Genomic DNA, 17,500 nt, shown 5'->3' with positions numbered 1-17,500 from the left:
GTATATGTACTTGCACTCTGTCAATGTGTTTTGTACTTTTGGCTAGCTCATCAGCCCTCTCATTGCCTGGAATTCCTATGTGACTGGGTATCCAGTTTAAGGTGACAGGTCTTCCTCTTTCGCTGTGCTGGTGTAGCAGTGTTTTAATTCCAGCCAGCAGTGCCTTATTTTCTTTAATTTTCTGTTGTTGCAGGGCTTGCATTGAGGACTTTGAGTCTGTGTGGATGATTACAGGCCCTGCTTCATTCTCCAGTGAGTACAGCAGTGCCTGTCTTATTGCTGTTAACTCTGTCTGCCATAGTGGAGGCGTGGTTGGAGGTCCTCCAGCAGGCTGTGAAGTTTCTTGAATATACTGCAGCTCCCGTAGTTTGATTCTCAGATCTACAGTGCCATCAGTTGTAGTAGTTTGTGCCCCTATGGTCTCAGTGTTTTCTGATTGCTTCATAGGTGCTGCGCTCTTAGCTCTTCTCCTGTGCAGTTTCTCTTTTGCTCTTTGGCAGGCTTGTGTATTTGTATATTGTAAGTGTCCTTTTCTTCCCGGGGGTGGTAGTTGTTGTGTGCCCTGTGTTGTTTGTCTGGACCTAGTTGAACAGCAGTGTTTCTGCCATGCCTAGACTTTTGATGTTGTCACTTTGGTCCTTACCATAGGAACTCGAAGTTTGAATCTGTGGGTGTTTGGCAAGTTCCTCTCTTGCTCTTTTCTTAGAGATGGAGTCTCTTTCTGAGAGGAACATCTTGGACCATTGTGCTTACATTTCGCTGTGCAATCCTATCCTCTAGCTTTGGCAGGTTAGTTTCAAGCCTGAGGTTGCACAGTCTTGTCCATGTAGGTGCTCCTAGCATGAGTCTCATTGCATTGTTTTTGAATGACCTCCAGTGATTCTTTCTGAGCCTCTGTCAGCCTTATCAGAGTGGGGGCAGCATAGTCCACCAATGTTCTGGTGCAGGCTAGGTAGTACTTCCTTTGTATGTGTTCATTTGCTCCTTCCTTCAGGGATGACATGTATCTCATGGCAGCAAGTCTTGCATTTGCTCTTTCTCTCAAGTACTTGATTTCTTCCTTGAAAGTTAGCGGCTGATCTATGACAACTCCTAGGTACATGGAGCTGTCTACCCATTCTATGCTCAGCTCCTATTGTTAGTGGTTGCAGCGGTCTGTGGGCTGGTTATTGTCATGGCCTTTGTTTTATTTATGTTTTTCTTTAGGCCTAGCTCATTTGATTTATTGTTGATGTCATGAGTGCCCTTTGCATTCTGGGTACTCCAACAGCTCCTCTTGCTACTACACACACATCATCGGCATAGATGAAGATTTTCTACGCCTTCTGGAAGCTGCAGGGAGGCTATATTCTCCATTAGTATATTAAATAAAATCGTGGTGTTGCGAGCTCTCCAGTACGGTCAGAGCACTTCTCCGTAGGTCGAGTTTTTATTGGTTCCCGGGAAGGTGACTCATACGGCGGGCGTTGACGAGTCTTGCAGACCTTCTAAGGTAGGGGGTATCACCAGGAGCCTCTTGATTGGCTTCTACCTGCGTGACGTCACCCCTGGTATTATTCTCATGTCCGGTGTTCGTTCCATGCGCGCTGGTACTTTCGTTAGGGGAGAGGGGTGTGGTCCTCCTCACACACGTCGGTATCAGGAATGCTCTTGGGTGGTTAATTGAGAGGCTTTTCCTTTCCTCGAGGATGAGCAGCGCTTCTAGGAGACGCAGACGTCGTAGGTCAGGTGCTCTCCCGATGATCTTAATATTCCTGACGATGTCATCTCTTGTGATGTTTCTGCGCTGTACGCAAGGGCGTGCTGCCTAATGGCGCCCTCCTGGGCGTGGCAGGAAATCCTTTTTGACAGGCGCATCGTCGTCATGCCGATGTAAATCCCAGGGCATCCTTGGGCGGGGCATACGTATCGGTAGACGACGTTGGACTGCTTCAGGGGGTCTCTGCCGGTGGGGGGGGAGGGGGTTGTTCTTCATCAGGAGGTCTTTCGTACGCCGATTCTTGTAGTAAATAATGAGGGACACTCTCTTTCCTTCCTCCATGGGGGGCGGACGTTGTTCCTCTATTATTTTCTTCATGGCTGCTTCTTCTTCCTTGTATTGGTGGTGCATGAAGGCTTTATAGAAAAGTGATTAGCCTCCGAATTTTTTTACCATGCCCTTTGGTGCGTTACTCGCCAGTAAGCAACAAACGAGAAAGCCGTCATCCGAAAGATACGCGAAGACTCTTTATAAGATTAATAGTGCTGAAGCAGCAGTCATTTTTAACAAACATGTGGCATACGAGAGGGTATCCTCCGAATTTTACCATGCCCTTTGGTTGCGTTACTCGCCAGTCTAAGCAACAACGAGAAAAGCCGTCATCAGAAAGATAGAGAAAGACTCTTATAAGATAATAGTGCTGAAGCAGCAGTCATTTTAACAAAAACATGTCTACGAGAGGGTCTCCTTCCGAAAATATACAAACATTCAGGCTGCACGACCCCACAGCAAGAAATGAAGAAAGGACCAGGGACTTCAGAACGTCCCTCCTACAGCGGCAACTACGGGGAGAAGACTGCCGATATGAAGACCCTGAAGGAGAAAACAACACCGCCTGCGAGAAGAATGGGCGGAAATACGTGCTGAAACTGTCCGCCTGATCCTCATGACAATACCAGACACGACACCCCTGCAAGAGACCCCACCACCAACCAAGACGACCGAGCGGAGGACCAGCGCGAGCCTCCCACCTACGAAGATATTAACGCGCGCCTGCCTACCTAAGCGAAGAAGACATGCGTAACCGGGATAGGGGCGTAACCCGCAAGCTTGTCGCCCTCAATGGCGGTAGCTACGCATTCAAGAAAAGACACAGAGGTATATCAACCTCACTCCATACCAGCCCACCCTTGAACAAAATGACATATTAAACTCGGACTAAACTACCACTTCATGTCAAAACCGAAGAAACACGAGAAACGCTGGAGATTGAGATGCTCCTCGACTCGAATCAGCAGTTGGAAGCAAAGAAGATCTACACAACGACGAACGCCCACTTCAACCTCTTCTGCTAGCAGAGCCCTTACGGACAGGGGGTCATACTCGAGCGGTATCTACACCAAAGAGGTGAAGGAGGCAGCCGCAGATCTGAAGAAGAAAAGAAGAAGACATCACCGTAAGGCGTGCAGACAAGGACAGCCGCGTTCGTGCTCATCAGCACTCGGAATACTTCGAGAAACTCGACGCCATCTTGTCTGATGTCTCTAAGTTCGAGAGACTTACGAAGAACCCTACGGAAGACATCAAACGCGACGCCAACCGGGTCATCGCAGCCGTGAATGCCGCTACGAATGCCACACACCTCCCCCCGCCCATCCAAGGTGACTGACAGCCTCAGGCTACCTATACGGGAACGTGAAGACCCACAAGGAAGGCAACCCCCTACGCCCGATCATCAGCCAAAGCCCGCACCCGACTTACGCTCTGGCCAAACGCCTTAATAAAATTCTGCACCCCCTATATCCCCTCCAGGTACTGCCTCACCTCATCGGTGGAATTTTTGGAGAAGATCTGCGACTCCCCCGGTGCGGGAACCATGGCGTCCTTAGACGTTGAGTCCCTATTCACCAACGTCCCAGTCGACTAGACAATAGGGATCATCATGGAGCGGGTATATAGGAATCCCGATATGAGACCCCCCTAACATCCCAGAAGACTCCTTAAGAAACACTGCTGGATATCTGTACGAAGAGAGCCCCTTTCACCACCCACCGAGGACAGATGTACCGCCAGAAGGATGGCATAGCGATGGGGTCCCCCTTAGGAGTCCTCTTCGCTAACTTCTACATGGGAGAAGTGGAAGAAAGGGTCTTCTCGCACAGATGTCCCCGCACATACGGACGCTACATCGATGACATCTTCGTGCAAGCGACTGCGAGGATGAGGTAGAAAAGCCCTTCGGCAGCAGTTCCTGCAGAACAGCGCACTCAACTTCACTGTCGAGTACAGCAGCAACGATCGGTCTCCTCCCGACGTCCTTGTCACGAAGACGAATCAGAAGTTGGCGACTACCGTTTACACCAAAGCTACGAACCTCGGACTTTGTCTGAATGGTGATAGCGAGTGTCCTGCGCGTTTCAAGACCACCACCGTCAGGGCCTTCGTCAGGAGGGCCCTCTCGCACTGTTCGACGTGCAGGACACACACCTCGAACTCGACCGAGCATCCAGATGCTAATTAACAATGGGTACTCGAACAAACTCGTAAACCGAGAAACTCGAGCCGCCTTGACAAGTGGTACATGACGGAGGAAGAGAGAAGGAACATTCCGCCCCCGGAGGATCACTTTTCTATAAAAGCCTTCATGCACCACCCCAATAAAGGAAGAAGAAGCAGCCATGAGGAACACGTCCGCCCCATGGAGGAAGGAAAGAGAGTGTCCCTCATTATTTACTACAAGAATCGGCGTACGAAAGACTCCTGATGAAGAACAACCCCTCCCCACCACGGCAGAAGACCCTCTGAGGCAGTCCAAACGTCGTCTACCGATACGTATGCCCCGCCCAAGGATGCCCTGGGATTTACATCGGCATGACGACGATGCGCCTGTCAAAAAGGATTTCCTGCCACGCCCACCGGAGGGGCGCCCATTAGGCAGCACGACCCTTGCAGTACACCGCAGAAACATCATGAGAGATGACATCGTCAGGAATATTAAGATCATCGGAGAGCACCTGACCCACGACGTCTGCGTCTCCTAGAAGCGCTGCTCATCCTCAAGGAAAAGCCTCCCCATCAATACCACCAAGAAGCGTTCCTGATACCGACGTGTTGTGGAGGAGGACACACCCCTCTCCCCTAACGAAAGTACCAGCGCCCATGAAACGAACACCGGACATGAGAATAATACCAGGGGTGACGTCACGCGAAGGTAGAAGCCAATCAAGAGGCTCCCGGTGATACCCCCTACCTGAGAAGGTCTGCAAGACTCGTCAACGCCCGCCGTATGAGTCACCTTCCCGGGAACCAATAAAAACTCGACCTACCGGAGAAGTGCTCTGACCATACTGAGAGCTCGCAACACCACGATAAAAGGAGGACTCGCCACTAGAATTCAGTCCCTCAGCAGTTATCGCTTGATAATGTCCTGTCGATCAGGAGGAAACGTCGCGTTAGAGAGAGAGAGAGAGAGAGAGAGAGAATTGTATAAGCAATAATAAATCAAATGACTCAACCGAATTTTACCATGCCCTTTGGTGCGTTGCTCGCCAGTCTAAGCAACAACGAGAAAGCCGTCATCAGAAAGATAGAGAAGACTCTTATAAGATTAATAGTGCTGAAGCAGCAGTCATTTTTAACAAAACATGTCTACGAGAGGGTCTCCTTCCGAAACTTATACAAACAACATCAGGCTGCACGACCCCACAGCAAGAAATGAAGAAAGGACCAGGGACTTCAGAACGTCCCTCCTACAGCGGCAACTACGGGAGAAGACTTGCCGATATGAAGACCCTAGAATAGGAATCAGGAACATCACCGCCTGCGAGAAGAATGGGTGGAAATACGTTGCTGAAGCTGTCCGCCCTGATCCTGATGACAATACCAGAACACGACACCCCTGCAAGAGACCACCACCACCAAACCAGACGACCGAGCGGAGGACCAGCGCGAGCCTCCCACCTACGAAGATATTAACGCGCGCCTTGCCTACCTAAGCGAAGAAGACATGCGTAACCGGGTTAGGTGCGTAACCCACAAGCTTGTCGCCCTCAACAGTGGTAAGCTACGCATTCAAGAAAAGACACAGAGGTATATCAACCTCACTCCTATACCAGCCCACCCCTGAACAAAATGACATATTAAACCTCGGACTAAACTGCCACTTCATGTCAAAACCGAAGAAACACGAGAAACGCCTGGAGATTGAGATGCTCCTCGACTCGATTCAGCTGTTGGAAGCAAAGAAGATCCTAACAACGACGGACGCCCTTTCAACCTCTTCTGCTAGCAGAGGCCCTTACGGACAGGGGGTCTACTCGAGAGCGGTATCTACACCAAAGAGATGAAGGAGGCAGCCGCAGATCTGAAGAAGAAAGAAGACATCACCGTAAGGACGTGCAGACAAGACAGCCGCGTTCGTGCTCATCAGCACCTCGGAATACTTTCGAGAAACTCGACGCCATCTTGTCTGATGTCTCTAAGTTCGAGAGACTTACGAAGAACCCTACGGAATAGACATCAAACGCGACGCCAACGGGTCATCGCAGCCGTGAATGCCGCTACGAATGCCACACACCTCCCGCCCATCCAAGGTGACTACAGCCTCGGCTACCTATACGGGGAACGTGAAGACCCACAAGGAAGGCAACCCCCTACGCCCGATCATCAGCCAACGCCCGCCCCGACCCCTTACGCCTTACGCTCTGGCCAAACGCCTTAATAAATTCTGACCCCCCTAAATTTTTTATCCCCTCCAGGTACTGCCCATCACCATCGTCGGTGGAATTTTTGGAGAAGATCCGCGACTCCCCCGGTGCGGGTGGAACCACCATGGCGTCCGTTTCCTTAGACGTTGAGTCCCTATTCACCAACGTCCAGTCATCGAGACGATAGGGATCATCATGGAGCGGGTATATAGGATTCCCGATATGAGACCCCTAACTCCCAGAAGACTCCTTAAGAACACTGCTGGATATCTGTACGAAGAGAGCCCCTTTCACCACCCACCGAGGACAGATGTACCGCCAGAAGGACAGCGTAGCGATGGGTCCCCCTTAGGAGTCCTCTTCGCTAACTTCTACATGGGAGAAGTGGAAGAAAGGGTCTTCTCGCAACACAGATGTCCCCGCACATACGGGACCGCTACATCTGATGACATCTTCGTGCAAGCCGACTGCGAGGATGAGGTAGAAGCCCTTCGGCAGCAGTTCCTGCAGAACAGCGCACTCAACTTCACTTGTCGAGTACAGCAGCAACGATCGGCTCCCCTTCCTCGACGTCCTTGTCACGAAGACGAATCAGAAGTTGGCGACTACCGTTTACACCAAACAGCTACGAACCTCGGACTTTTGTCTGAATGGTGATAGCGAGTGTCCTGCGCGGTTCAAGACCACCACCGTCAGGGCCTTCGTCAGGAGGGCCCTCTCGCACTGTTCGACGTGGCAGGACACACACCTCGAACTCGACCGAGCATCCCAGATGCTAATTAACAATGGGTAACTCGAACAAACTCGTAAAACCGAGAAACTCGAGCCGCCCTTGACAAGTGGTACATGACGGAGGAAGAGAGAAGGAACATTCCGCCCCCGGAGGATATCAAACTTTTCTATAAAGCCTTCATGCACCACCAATACAAGGAAGAAGAAGCAGCCATGAAGAAAATAATAGAGGAACACGTCCGCCCCATGGAGGAAGGAAGAGAGTGTCCCTCATTATTTACTACAAGACTCGGCGTACGAAAGACCTCCTGATGAAAAACAACCCCTCCCCACCGGCAGGAGACCCCTGAAGCAGTCCAACGTCGTCTACCGATACGTATAGCCCCGCCCAAGGATGCCCTGGGATTTACATCGGCATGACGACGATGCGCCTGTCAAAAAGGATTTCCTGCCAGCGCCCAGGAGGGCGCCATTAGGCAGCACGCCCTTGCAGTACACCGCAGAAACATCACAGAGATGACATCTTCAGGAATATTAAGATCATCGGGAGAGCACCTGACCCACGACGTCTGCGTCTCCTTGAAGCGCTGCTCATCCTCGAGGAAAGCCTCCCCTCAATACCACCCAAGAAGCGTTCCTGATACCGACGTGTGTGAGAGGGACCACACCCCTCTCCCCTACGAAAGTACCAGCGCGCATGGAACGAACACCGGACATGAGAATAATACCAGGGGTGGAACGTCACGCAGGTAGAAGCCAATCAAGAGGCTCCCGGTGATACCCCCTACCTGAGAAGGTCTGCAAGACTCGTCAACGCCCGCCGTATGAGTCACCTTCCCGGAACCAATAAAAACTCGACCTACCGGAGAAGTGCTCTGACCGTACTGGAGAGCTCGCACTCTGTGAGCAAGAGCCGTGCTGGCACAAGGCCAGCTTAATCTTAAACAACAACACTAGAATTTTACGGGCTGCTCTGTGAGCAAGAGCCCGTGCTGACACAAGATCAGCTAAATCAAAAAACAACACAACACTAGAATTCAGTCCCTCAGCAGTTATCGCTTGATAATGTCCTGTCGATCAGGAGGAAAATGTCGCGTTAGAGAGAGAGATTGAGAGAGAGAGAGAATTGTATAAGCAATAATAAATCAAATGACTCAAACCGAATTTTACCATGCCCTTTGGTGCGTTGCTCGGCCAGTTGCTAAGCAATAACGAGAAAGCCGTCAATCAGAAAGATAGAGAAGACTCTATAAGATTAATAGTGATGAAGCAGCAGTCATTTTTAACCAAACATATTATTATTATTATTATTATTATTATTATTATTATTATTATTATTATTATTATTATATTATTATATTATTATTTGCTCTATCACAGTCCTCCAATTCGTCTGGGTGGTATTATAGTGTGGGGTTCCGGGTTGCATCCTGCTCCTTAGGAGTCCTCACTTTTCTTACTATGTGTGCCGTTTCTAGGATCACACTCTTCTGCATTAGTCCTGGAGCTACTTCAGCCTCTAATTTTCTAGATTCCTTTTCAGGGATCTTGGGATCGTTGCCTAGTGCTCCTATGATTATGGGTACGATTTCCACTGGTATATTCCATATCCTTCTTATTTCTATTTTCAGATCTTGATACTTATCCATTTTTTCCCTCTCTTTCTCTTCAACTCTGGTGTCCCATGGTATTGCGACATCAATGAGTGATACTTTCTTCTTGACTTTGTCAATCAACGTCACGTCTGGTCTGTTTGCACGTATCACCCTATCCGTTCTGATACCATAGTCCCAGAGGATCTTTGCCTGATCGTTTTCTATCATCCTTCAGGTTGGTGCTCGTACCACTTATTACTGCAAGGTAGCTGATGTTTCTTGCACAGGCTCCAGTGGAGGGCTTTTGCCACTGAATCATGCCTCTTTTTGTACTGGTTCTGTGCAAGTGTCGGGCATTCACTTGCTATGTGGTTTATGGTTTCTTCAATTTTTTCGTATTGCACTTCCTACATATGGGAGAGATGTTATTTCCGTCTATCGTTCTTTGAACATATCTGGTTCTTAGGGCTGATCTTTTGCCGCTGTTATCATTCCTTCAGTTTGCCTTCTTTAGCTCTCCCCTCTGTAGCCATTGCCAATTGTCATGTCGCTGGCTAGCTCCTCTGTTGCCAGGAGGTTCCATTTACGTCGTTGTCGTTTATTCCTTCATTTCTTTCCATCATTGCTGAGTTTGCTATTTAAACCTATAGCTGGCCCGGGACCCTACTCCATCAGGGAGAGGTTACTCATTTACAGCTGGACTAGACTGAGGAAATTATGGTAAAGATCCTTTCCCAAGGAATCAACGCCGAGGAGAGCGGTCACCCATCCAACGACTGACCAGCCCCAATGTTGCTTAACTTGACTTAAGTCTATTGACGACCTAACCCACTCCTCCACGGCGCCACATTTTTATTATTATTATTATTATTATTATTATTATTATTATATTATTATTATTATTATTATTATTTATTATTATTTATTAAACATTTCTTAATTTATTCTTTTTTATAAATTATCTCCTGTGAACTTAGTAACTGTATCTCACTGACACTATAGTATTATATGAGCTATAGTGTATTTAAAACCATGATAAAAAAAAAATATTGAAGAAAAAGGATTATTATCTCATTATCAAAATCCCGGATACGTTAAAAATATTCAGTTTAATCATTTGATACTTTGCGTATATTTCAAAGGAATGACCAGTAGCTTAGTAATTAGGAAAATTTTACAAATTGTGTTAGACATCTAGCCATTACAAAAAATACCTGAACGTATCTATAAACTTTCAAAAATCCCTCAGATTTCTTCCATGATCTCTCTCTCTCTCTCTCTCTCTCTCTCTCTCTCTCTCTCTCTCTCTCTCTCTCAACGGGGTAATCCTGATCTATTTGTATGAGGCCAGTCATACAACATGCTCTCTCTCTTTCTCTCTAACATATCGATCAGGCATATCACTGTAACTAAGGAAAAAAACCGTGATTCTTCTTCTTCCACAAAAGAGATACGAGAATAAAGTTAACATCGTCAGCATCGCCGTGGGAAGCCTGTTTCTTTTATCTCCGAATCTGTCGAAGACACGAAAATATCAAAGAAATCTGCTCAGGACGAGACTCCTTTTGCGTCTATAACAACAACACCTCCGGGGAAACGGCACCCCTGACTGATGACAGTTAACCGGCTTCTGACAAAGTCAGCAAGTCCCTTGGGGGTAACCGGGAGGCGATCTGAAAAATGTAAGATTATTTCTTTTGAGAACAAATGGAGGAAGTCTGTACCTTACTAAGCTGATATTCAGAAGCATTTCAGTTTACGGGATTTTATTCAGCGATTTCTCATTTTAACACTGTTAGAATAAAAGAGCATTTTAAAAACTTATCATTACTATTATCAGATGATGAACCCTATTCCTACGGTACAAGCCCACCAAAGGGGCCACTGACTTGAAATTCAAGCTTCCAAAGAATATGTGTTCATTCGAAAGAATGTCCAATAAATAGTATGATTTTTAAAAATTTCTGAAAGACAACCTATCCACTTTAGAATATTCCTATTGCAAGAAGATTCAATCAAGGTGATATACATATCCTTAGAGACACTTTCAATTTATAGAACTAGGTTCAATGGTTTTTCTTTCCTACATTATTAGAATCAAACAGCATTTAAGCAGTTGACTTTCTCCACTTGCATTGGCGAAAATTTAACTTCTATAAACAACAAAAAGGTATTAATAACCAGATTATAAATCTCGTTCTTACATTTTAAAAGGTAGCGATGGAACCTTGCATCACGGCATCTGGTAACTCTCTCTCTTCTCTCTTCTTCTCTCCTCCATCTCTCTCTCCTCTCTCTCTCTCTCTCTCTCTCTCTCTCTCCATCCATCTTTCTCTCTCTATCTCTCTCGATTCCCAATAACTCTCTCTCTCGACACACCTCCCCCCTCTATTATCTAAGGTCATCAAATCAGACACTGAACTTACAAAAATATGCATTTATTCAAAAGCAAAGTATTAACTAAATCAACTTAGGTTCTTAACAGAATGATTAAATGAATGATTGAACTCAGATAGCCCCACTCCATATTCCTACTCCAATAATCCAATATTATCTTAGTCATAAAACTGGAAAAGTCACAACAGTCTCTATAGTAACACCATGACGCATTATTTAAGTCAGTTCCCCCTTTCTCCAGATCAATTCCCCACTCTCCAGAACAATTCCCCTTGTCTCCAGAATCGCCTTTTAGAAGACAGGAGAACACTTTGATAAGCATAAGATTATAATCAAAGGTCATATGAAATAAAACATCTCTGAAATAAATATTTAAATACAATCCAGCCAATCTTTTGGGCAAAATAAAGTATGTTTACCCATTCAACACAATTTGCACTACACTATATAATAAAATAGCTGTTCGAAGAAGCCTTCTTGGCTTCTCGCCTCTCTTGCATGGTAATACTACATTTCATTATGTAGGAAAAAGTCTCGCACGTACGCACGAACTCACACCCACTGTCCACACCCGAGGTAGCTGCCTGAATCAAGTTTCATAAGGTCAACTCTGTATCAAGCGCTCATAGTAACAGGACGAGGCGTTGGTCTGCTAAGACAGCCACTTTCATATCACACCACCCAATGAAGATACATCAGCATTCCCAAGGCTTGTCACTCGGACACTCTGTCTCTAGGGAAATTAAATGATGATTCTCCACATTCTAAGAAATGTCACAGCATCTCATATTACAATGATATTTAAAATATATCATATCTTTTATGTGACAGTAACAAACGCCAAGTTTATTTTTATGGCCCTCCCTTACCCCTGCTTACAGGAAACTTCTTGAAGGTCCATTTTCAAAGTTCGGTCATATCTCTACTGGAAATGTTTAGAATTTTCTGGCCTCTTTCAAGCATTCTTACGCTTTCGAAGAATAGGCATCGTAAATTGTATTGTTTTCAGAAAAGTGTAATTTAAGAATGCAAGTCACCTTAGAGATTCTCGAAAAAGCCTAAACTGGACTATACTTTTTAAAATTATCTTGTTTATTTTGCTATTGGTTATACTGATGTGAGGGAGATGGCCAAGATTTTATTTTAATTAGATGTTCATATCAGTTGTTACAAATGAGGAATTAATTTTACGACATGAATTCCCACCCTGAATCAGCCGGTAAAAAAATAATCGAGAGAGAGAGAGAGAGAGAGAGAGAGAGAGAGAGAGAGAGAGAGAGAGAGAGAGAGAATGTTTCTTATGGTAGGCCAATGTTTACTAGAAAAACCATAAATGGGAATTATTCTTTTCTAAAATAAAAATGCATTCTCTCTCTCTCTCTCTCTCTCTCTCTCTCTCTCTCTCTCTCTTCTTCTCCTTCTTCTCCTGCATAATATAATTTCCATTTGCTCTTGGCATTAATTCAACCCGGCAAATCTAGCTTTCATCTTTTCACTGGGGTAAAAGTCGATTTTTATCCCAAAAGAATTTAAATTAGCATTGCAAGATGCAAGACCAAGAATGTTGAATAAATAATTTCACTTGCAATTCGCTGCCTCTCTCTCGTGACTGCTTCCATGGAAATGAATTTTTTGAAACCTTTTTACGTTATTATTAACTATAACTGAGAGAGAGAGAGAGAGAGAGAGAGAGAGAGAGAGAGAGAGAGAGAGATAGAATACTTTCAAATGTATGATCAAGAGATATCCTCTAGTCTTGCTATGGCATCATATTCACTACAAAAATGAGAGAGAGAGAGAGAGAGAGAGAGAGAGAGAAAGAAATTATCCTCTACTCATGTGTCATCACATTTCCTACAAAAATGAGAGAGAGAGAGAGAGAGAGAGAGAGAGAGAGAGAGAGAGAGAGAGAGAGAGAATAACTTTCAAATTGTATAAACAAAGTAATTATCCTCTACTCTTGCTGTGTCATCACATTCACTATGAGAGAGAGAGAGAGAGAGAGAGAGAGAGAGAGAGAGAGAGAGAGAGAGAATAATTTTCAAAATGTATAAACAAGAGATTATCCTCTACTCATGCTGTGGCATCACATTCACTAAAAAATGAGAGAGAGAGAGAGAGAGAGAGAGAGAGAGAGAGAGAGAGAGAGAGAGAGAGGAGACCTTACCTTTACCTTACAGTTCGTTCGGGTTGCAGGTCCTCAGTGTGAGGCGCCTCTAATGTCTACCAGAGAGTTGCTAGTACATCTTCCGGTATATTTTGCATTCCTTCCAATCTTGGATGGTCTGGGATGCAGTTTAGATATTTGTCGAGCTTATTCTTAAACACATCTACGCTCACTCCTGATATATTCCTCAGATGAGCTGGCAACGCATTGAATAGACGCTTGACTTATCGATGCTGGTGCGTAGTGGATTAATGTCCTGTGTGCTTTACTTATTTTTCCTGGTATAGTTTTGGGCAATATTAATACCTCTCTTGCTCTTTCTGATATTTTTAGTTCCATGATATTTTCTGTTATTCTTCTATCTGTTTCCATGCCTGAATTATCATGTAGCGTTCTCTTCTCCTTCTAGACTATATAATTTAAGGATTGTAGTCTTCCAGTAGTCTAGGTCCTTAACTTCTTCTATTTCTAGCTGTAAGGACCTTTGTACACTCTCTATTTGTGCAATATCCTTTTGATAGTGTGGGTACCATATCATATTGCAATATTCAAGTGGACTACGAACATATGTTTTATAAAGCATAATCATGTGTTCAGCTTTCTTGTTTTGAATAAGTGCCGTAACAACCTTCCCATTTGCTTTACATTTTGCCAACAGAATTGCTATTTGATCATTGCATAACATGTTTCCTATTCATCATCACACCAAGGTCTTTAACTGCTTCCTTATTTGTGATTGTCTCATTATTAGGTCCCTATATGCATATAGCTTTCCTTCTCTGTCTCCATAATTTATTGATTCAAATTTATCAGAGTTAAATACCATCCTATTTACCTCTGCCCAATCTATACTTTGTTAAGGTCTCTTTGTAGAGCGTTTTTATCTTCATCACAAGTAATTTCTCTACTTATTCTTGTGTCATCAGCGAAACTACTCACTACCGAATCCTTAACATTACTGTCTATGTCTTCAATCATAATAACAAACAATATTGCAGCTAGCACACGGATATACCTTAGGTTTCATCCGATTTCTCATCGTTTGCAATAAACCTATCTGTTTTCTGTGTGTAAAAATTCTTTTAACCATCTTCCTACTTTATCTACGATATTGTGTTTTCTAATTTCTTTGCTAATATATTATGGTTCTACTTTGTTCAAAAGCTTTTGCAAAGTCTAAATTAAACCATATCTGTTTCATTTCGCTTTTCATATTTTTGAATATGTTCTCACGGTGGACTAACAGTTGGGTTTGTGTACTTTTTCCGGGTACGAAACCGTGTTGTCCTATATTAAACAAATTATTTTTATTAAATGTTTCATAATATTTTTTTTCATTACCCTTTCATACACTTTCATAATATGTGATGTTAGACTCACAGGCCTATAATTACTTGCCTCTAGTCTTGATCCACTTTGAAAGTAGGGGTGATATATGCTAATTTGTGCTCATCATAAATCTTGCCTGTATCTACACTTTGTCTTAAATAATATTGCAAGTGGCTTGCGATAGAATGAACTACTTTCTTTAAACAAAATAGCAGGGACTCCATCCGGCCCTGCAGCAGCTCCATTTTTAATTTCATTAATTGCCTGCACAATATCAGCTTCATTAATTTCTATGTCAGCTAAATATTCACTATTTTTCTTCCCTACTTCTATATCATTATCTTCATTATCTATTCTAGGGGTGAATTCTCTCTTATATCGTTCTGCCAGTATGTTGCAAATTCCTTTTTTTCATTCGTTAATCTCCCTTCAATTCTCAGAGGGCCTATTTCTATTCTTCTTTTATTCATCTTCTTCGCCATATGAGTATAATAGTTTGGGGTTTGCTTGATATCTAATAGGGTTTTTTCTTCCAAGTCCCGTCCCCGTTTTTCATTTTCTTTTGATTGTATAATCTTTTGTTCTGCATTTTCTATCTTACTTTTTAGTTCTATAACTTTCCATGCATTTTTTTTCTTTGCAAGAACCTTTTTCCACTTTCTGATTTTCTGGAACAAGATCCTTCTGTCTCTTGGTATGCATGAATGATGTTTTACTTCTTCTTCGGTATATATTTTTCCACTATTTTCTCCAATATTTTATATAATATCTCCGTATTTACCCCTTATGTCATCACTTACGCAAAATGTTATCCATACTGTTGTTAATTCTTCATAATTTCTGACCATTTTATATTTACTGTAGAAGTGTGATTTTCCATATCCTTCCCACTTTTTCATTTCTTGCTTATCTCTATTTTCACTTGCTTTGGAATGAACTGTTAATTCTATGACATTATGGTCTGAAATACTCGCATTATAACTATTATTTCTTTAACATAATTCATCTCGTTCACAAATACTAGGTCTAAAGTATTTTCCTTCTTGTTGGCAGGTGATTTATTTGTTGAATGTGTATTCTAGTAGCATATCTAATAGCTTTTCAAATTGCCTCTTATCTTCCTGCACTACTATTACTCTCTTTTTTATATGTATAAGTACAACCACAATCTCCTATTCGTTCTTTCCATTCTACGAAAGGAAAGTTGAAGTCACCAGATAGGAGAATAGTCCAGTCCTTGTGATTTCTACATATATCATCCAATTTTTCAATTATAAGCCAAACTCTTTAGTATTAGGAGGTCTATATATTACTATGTTCATCAATTTCAGATTCAAATTCTACCGCTATTAGTTCACATTCTGAGTTACTATATTTCTCATATATTTTTTCCTTGTTTTTGTCTTTTCCCACATATTGCGGTTCCCCTTGATTCCTATTTTTTCTATCTGATCTATAAGTTTGGAACCCTTTATTTGATCATCATTCCCAGTCTCTTGGGAATACCAGGTTTCACTTATATTCATTATATCTATTTTCTTTTCATTTTGGGTTAGTTCTTTTAAGTACTCTATTTTTCTTTTTGAGTTACTCGTAACTAAAACCCTGCGCATTCATCACTATGATGGTTTGTGTTTTCTCCTTCATTTAATACTGGTAGTAATAAGATTTTCCCATGTCTCTTTCCTGTTCTGGTATGTTGTTCTTTTTTTCATTCCAGAAATTCTGACATTTAAAAAAATCCAACTTTTCCATAATATTTGATCTTCCTTCATCATAATTATTCATTTTGTGTCTGAATCTGCAATTTTCTCCGTTTCTGCAATATCCTCTTGCATAATAAATACAGTTATTATCTCTTGAGTAGAATTTCGGAGCTGATGCTTTGAAATTTTTTGCTGACACCTCTGCATATCTCATTGGTGGTTTGCTTTTCTCATTACCTGATATTCTTGATTTCTCTCTTTATTTGTTTCTTTTCTTTTTTATTTTGGATTTTATTACTTGGTTGGTTATTTATTTGATTATGATTCATGGCTACAGGGTGCATATATTTGCATTTTTTGTCGAACTTACATCCTTTTCCTTCTTTTAGGTTTTTACATATTTTTGGATGCAGATCTCTGCAATCATCCCATATCCATCTAAGTATGCACATTTACCATATATTTCATAGTTTGACATATCTTAGGATGTTTGTAGTAACATCTTTCTCCAAATCTGCAATCCTCTTTTCAAAAGGTTGCAGATTTTGTCTTTCTTGTCTATTTTTTCCTCTTTCCCGTCATTGTGCAGATCTGGGTAGAGCCTCTTCGGGATTTGCTTTTTGTTGTCATACGTAATTTATTTCTTCGTAGGTATGCTGCTTTATTGCCTCATATGTAGTATCAATGAGTATCTCTGCATCCATACTTTTATCGTTCTTTGTTTCCTTATTTTTTTCTGTCATTTCATTTTTGTTTACTCTTCCGTTTTCCTCTTCTTCTTTTTCTTCTTCTTCTTCCTCTTCCTCTTCTTCTTCATCCTCAACTATTTGTACATTCAATCTTGATTTAATAAACATTGTCTATCCATGATAGACATGTTGAACAAAAATTCTTGTATCTTTTCTCAAATCTTGTATTACCTCAGCACACTGTGGATGGGTCGGAATGTTGCATGCAGCACATTTTCTGATTAGGTTTTGTGGATTGACTATGCTATACCAAACTTACACATTTTGCATGCTTTTGGCATTCTTTTTTTCCTAATGCATCAATTTAGGATATCACAAGATTCACCTTATTCATTTTCTTTGTCGGAATATGTTGGTTTATGTATATTTTCTTTATGAGTCTCTTGACCACTTGGATTTTATTTGGAACTTCTTCAATTA

Source organism: Macrobrachium nipponense, chromosome 16 (genome assembly GCF_015104395.2).
Source record: "Macrobrachium nipponense isolate FS-2020 chromosome 16, ASM1510439v2, whole genome shotgun sequence".
NCBI classification, from domain to species: Eukaryota; Metazoa; Arthropoda; class Malacostraca; order Decapoda; family Palaemonidae; genus Macrobrachium; species Macrobrachium nipponense.
Note: the sequence above shows the minus strand (reverse complement) of the source record.